This window comes from Aethalodelphis obliquidens, unplaced genomic scaffold, assembly GCF_003676395.1.
Source record: "Aethalodelphis obliquidens isolate GAN/ISIS:26980383/991018 unplaced genomic scaffold, ASM367639v1 scaffold47, whole genome shotgun sequence".
NCBI lineage: Eukaryota > Metazoa > Chordata > Mammalia > Artiodactyla > Delphinidae > Aethalodelphis > Aethalodelphis obliquidens.
In genome coordinates, this window is record NW_020837991.1 from 18,979 (window position 1) to 24,285 (window position 5,307).

The following is a 5,307-nucleotide window of genomic DNA, read 5'->3' on the forward strand; positions in this document are numbered from 1 at the left end:
CATTGGGGGACAAAATATTTGATCACCTAATGCTTTCTATTGAAAGATTAATGACAAAAAGGGGGAAGATGATGAAATAAAATTTATATTTTAAGGCAGGACAAGAAAAAATTAAAACATAAAATTCTCCCTCTGTGTTTCTTTGGGCCTCCTCCCTCCTTCCCTAATGTGCAGTGTGTGTCTGCCTTACACATTAACTAGAGTTCCTCAAAGATGGGAGTGCCTGTTCAACTGTAAAGATCATTTTTTTTCTTTTTTCTTCTGATGCTAGAAATGTTATTTCTTAAAGGAATAGTGTTCTGCTTTCTGCCCGTGGACGCCACCAAGTAAGCATCATTAAAGTCTCCCCCCTCTACTGTTGTCATGTCTAAGTCAGAGTCTCCCAAAGAGTCCCAACAGCTGTGGAAGCTCTTCATCAGAGATTTGAGCTTTGGAACAACCAATGAGAGTCTGAGGAGCCATTTTGAGCAAAGGGGAATGCTCATAGACTGTGTGGTAATGAGGGATCCAAACACCAAGCACTCCAGAGGCTTTGGGTTTGTCACATACGCCATTGTGAAAGAGATAGACGCAGCCATGAATGCAAGGCCACACAAGGTGGATGGAAGATGTGTGGAACCAAAGAGGGCTGTCTCAAGAGAAGACTCTCAAAGACCTGGTGCACACTTAACAGTGAAAAAGATTTTTGCTTGTGGCATTAAAGAAGACACTGAAGAACATCACCTAAGAGATTATTTTGAACATTTGGGAAAATTTGAAGTGATTGAAATCATGACAGACCAAGGCAGTGGCAAAAAGAGAGGATTTGCTTTCGTAACTTTTGATGACCATGACTCTATAGACAAGATTGTCATTCAGAAATACCACACAGTGAATGGCCATGACTGTGAAGTAAGGAAAGCCCTTTCAAAGCTAGAGATGGCTAGTGCTTCATCCAGCCAAAGAGGTCAAAGTAGTTCTGGGAATTTTGGTGGTGGTCACTGAGGTGATTTTGGTGGGAATGACAACTTTGGTTGTGAAGGAGACTTCGGTGGTCAAGGTGGCTTTGGTGGCAGCTGTGATGGTGGTGGATATGGTGGCAGTGGGGATGGATATAATGGATTTGGTAATGATGGTGGTTATAGAGGAGGTGGCCCTGGTTACTCTGGAGGAAACAGAGGCTATGGAAGTTGTGGACAGGGTTATGGAAACCAGGGCAGTGGCTATGGAAGGAGCAGAAGCTATGATAGCTATAACAACAGAGGAGGCAGAGGCGGCTTTGGTGGTGATAATGGAAACAATTTTGGAGGTGGCAGAAACTACAATGATTTTGGCAATTACAACAATCAATCTTCAAATTTTGGACCCATGAAAGGAGGAAACTTTGGAGGCAGAGGTTCTGGCCCCTATGGTGGTGGAGGCCAATAGTTTGCAAAACCACAAAACCAAGGTGGCTATTGCAGTTCCAGCAGCAGCAGCAGCTATGGGAGTGGCAGAAGATTTTAATTACTGTCAGGAAACAAAGCTTAGTAGGAGAGGAGAGCCAGAGAAGTGACAGGAAGCCACAGGTTGCAGCAGATTTGTGAACTCAGCCAATCACAGTGGTGTCAGGGCCTAGCTGATACAAAGAAGACATGTTTTAGACAATATTCATGTGTATGGGTAAAAAAACCTCAAGGACTGTATTTGTGACTAATCGTATAACAGGTTATTTTAGTTTCTGTTCTGTGGAAAGTGTAAAGAATTCCAACAAAGGGTTTTAGTGTAGGTTTTTTTTTTTTTTTTGCATCCATGCTGTTGATTGCTAAATGTAATAGTCTGATCATGATGCTGAATAAATGTCTTTTTTTTAAACGTGCTGTGTAAAGTTAGTCTACTCTGAAGCCATTTTGGTAAACTACTTCAAGAGTGTGAAGTTAGAGCTCCTTCAGGGTGATGCCAGGTTCCATTCGAAGTTTATTTACAACGTACTTGGGTGGAGAAACCATTGTTTTCAAAAACCCTGGTGTAGTTGAACTGACAGTTACTGTGTTGTGACCTGGAGTTCACCGTTAAAATGGTCACCCAAGCAAAGTCATGGCGTTTTTAGGTTATTAATATGATTGTTGGGACTCTTATGCAATATATCTAAATTGAATTATGGTACCAGATAAACTTATAGATGGGAATGAAGCTTGTGTATCATCCATGATCATGTGTAATCAAAAAATGATTTAATACCCTCTTAAAAAAAAAAAGGATGGTGTCCTTTCCCAGCTCTGTAAAGGGTCATGATGACTTTCTGCTCACTTTGTATGTGTTTACCTGCACTATGTATCCTTGGTGACCTTTATGTAAAATATCAGTATGCCATTTTGATATATCATCCTTTGTCTCAAAAATGTGTACGACTATGCCTTCAACTTCTAACAGGCAGAGCTTTCTGAGGATCTGCTTCCCATGTTATAATCCTTAGTTTGGCTCAAATAAAATTCTCTTTTTTCTTCTTAACTTAATAGTTAATTGAATTTTCATCAACAATCTGAAGATGGAACATGCTCTGTATGTCCAAAATGGGTATTTACTAAACTGAAGTGTTTAGCAAAATTCCTAGAAGAGTCTGAAGGAATGTTAAGATCTTCATCTGAGACCCAAGGCCTCAGGTCAGTTCTCAGGGAAGCCCCTAGGTATGGAGGGAGAGTCTGCCTCTCGGGTCAAGGTAGTTGGTTCCTTCTTAGTTGTGGAATCCTGACTGGTCCTTGAATGGCTCATGTTTCATCTTATCTACCCATGGGTGATGATATTCACCTCTCAGAGTTTCTAGGAAGATTAAACAAGATGAGAAAAATCCTAGACACAGGATACCCTTGGCACATTAGTCACAACCAGTTCCCAACCTCCCCCTCCTCTCTCTTTCCCTCTCTCCTCCCCTGTCCAGGGCTGACGTCTCCACAGGACAGGATGCAGAGGTATTGGAGCTCAGCAGGCAGGGGATGGCCAGAAGTGGAGGGAAAATGTGGCCACCTGCACCAGGCCTCCTGGGTCATGTGCCTGATGGGGACTGCAGGGTTTGTCTCCCCCTCCCTGCCACACCTCCTTCCTGGCCCAGACTCACCAGTCACTCACTAAACAAAGAAAGAGACGTTCAAAGGATTAAAAAGGCTAGTGTTTCTGTCCCAATATTCCAGGTTGAGGGCCTGTGCAATCAGACTCTGGTTTTCCTCAACATCCAAAAAATTCTGTATAATGAACATAAATACAAGGAAAATTATTTCAGAACATGCTTGCTGAATATTTTTTTTGTTATGGAGCTTTTTCTATGGGCTAGATGCTTCACACATATTATCTTATTTATTATTGTAATGATACATTTTTAAATGAATTATTCCTGTTGTTAAGAGGGAAGGAGACCTTCCCCCCACCTTTCCTAGACCATTTCTGTGAGAAACTTAGTGACTGTGAATATTTTCTCTAATCTTTTGATATGTGTATAAATTTTTGTAAAGATAAGCCATTTGCCAGTTTGATAACCCAGAAATATTTTGCAGTTGACTGGGGTTCATCCCTTTTGAAATGTAAACACCTGAGAAGGTGACACCTCACTCTCCTGTCACTGTGGAGTTTAACCTAAGTGACTTTCTTGGAGCTGTAACCATCTGCTAGCAGGGAAGATTGTAACAGAAATTTATTATCCCCTTGGATAAAGGTGATTAACTAGACCAAGTTGTTCCTTGACTTCCAAGTGAGTTTAGTCAAGTCCTCTATGGGAAGGTGAGGTGTGTTAACCATGAGAGTTTATGTATGTCGTGGTTAAAAATAGGGTATATTTTGTTGTGAAGCTGAAACATACCATTGTAAAGCAATTATACTCCAATAAACATGTTAAAAAAAAAATAGGGTGTCATAGAACAGCTGTGGCAGTTTGGCTGTATAAGTGAGTGGTATAACTGCCTTTGTTATCTCTCTTCACAGATAACCTGCAATGCACTGTACTCTGATATGCTTGTTCACTAGTAAAACTGCTTGCTTTCTTCTCTGTTTTGCAGAGAGCACTCTGTTTTGGTAGGAATTTACTTCCCCAATAATAATCATTATAGCCCTCATTTTACAGATGAGGAAACTGAGGTGAGGAGGTGAACAGGCCAGTGGGTGTCAAAGCTCAACAAGCTTCCTGAACAACAGTTCACCCAAGGCTTTCAGATGGCCTTGCTGGTTACATTGACAGCACACTTCATATTCCTATGACTGGACTTAATAAGATCTGCAGTTGGAAAAAGCCTGTGGAAGATTTACTTTGTAAATTGTGAAGTGCTACAAAAATGTCAGGCCTTCTTATGATACAGGCCATTAGGTGAACACCATGGACTTGAGAACCACTTCACCCTATATAACAAGAAGCTTCCAGGAGGATGGAGGGTCTAGCTTGGGCATTACAAATAAAATCAATAGAATGATTTTATTTAATGAGTTGTAATATCTGTATATTTGTAATTTAATGATTTGTAATAAAATCACACTAATGTAAACTTAAGTTTTCTTTTAGGTAAGTTACTAAATTTAGCTGGACTTCAGTTTTTTAATCTGAAAAAAGTAGGCAAATTCTAACCATTCTGACCAGAACTGTATTAGAGGGTTCTAGGTACTTTCACACAAAGCATTTTGTGGCAAACATTTCTGCCTCATAACTAATTGACCATAAGGCAATTTTGCCATGAAAGGTAAAATAACTGGTTGATAGTTTAGTTTCAACGGGTTGAAATCCATTAGCATTTCTTCCAGTTAATGACGTTATAAGTGGCTTTATCAAGCTGAAAGATGACAATGATCTGCCCCAAGAGTTGGTTTATTTTGAAACACACTACACTGGAGGAGAAAGAGGCCAAGGATCTTGAAGGTACAGGGTTGAACCCACATTCCCCATAGAACTTTGGAATGTCTATCAATGGACATGTGACAATATGCAAAGAACAAACACTGTAGAAGATTTCATGATGCAACACAGAGCTCAGGATGCATAAACATGCATTCTAGTGTTTGGAAACTGATGCCTCTCTTAAGGAAGGAAGACATTTTAGTGATAAAGAAAAAGTATGATGACAAATGAGAAGACAACAAATTGAAAAAATATATGTATAAAACGCTATGAACAAAAGACTTGGAAGACAAGTGCTAAGGTACAACCCACAGAATAAAATCAGTTATTTGTGCAGTATTGCCATGGATCTACACACATTTTATTTACTGCTACTTTTAAGGTGAAATTGCTTTATTTGTTATTTGGCAGAAATGTTTGTGGCAAAGATATCTACAGCAAAGACACTTACAATGAAAATACCAGACAGGGTATTA

At 39.9% G+C, this 5,307-nt stretch overlaps 1 pseudogene; it reads left to right on the forward strand.

Annotated features, from left to right (window-relative positions):
• Positions 1-363: 363 nt before the first annotated feature.
• LOC113607228 (heterogeneous nuclear ribonucleoprotein A1 pseudogene) lies at positions 364-1,841 on the forward strand (annotated as a pseudogene).
• Positions 1,842-5,307: the final 3,466 nt, after the last annotated feature.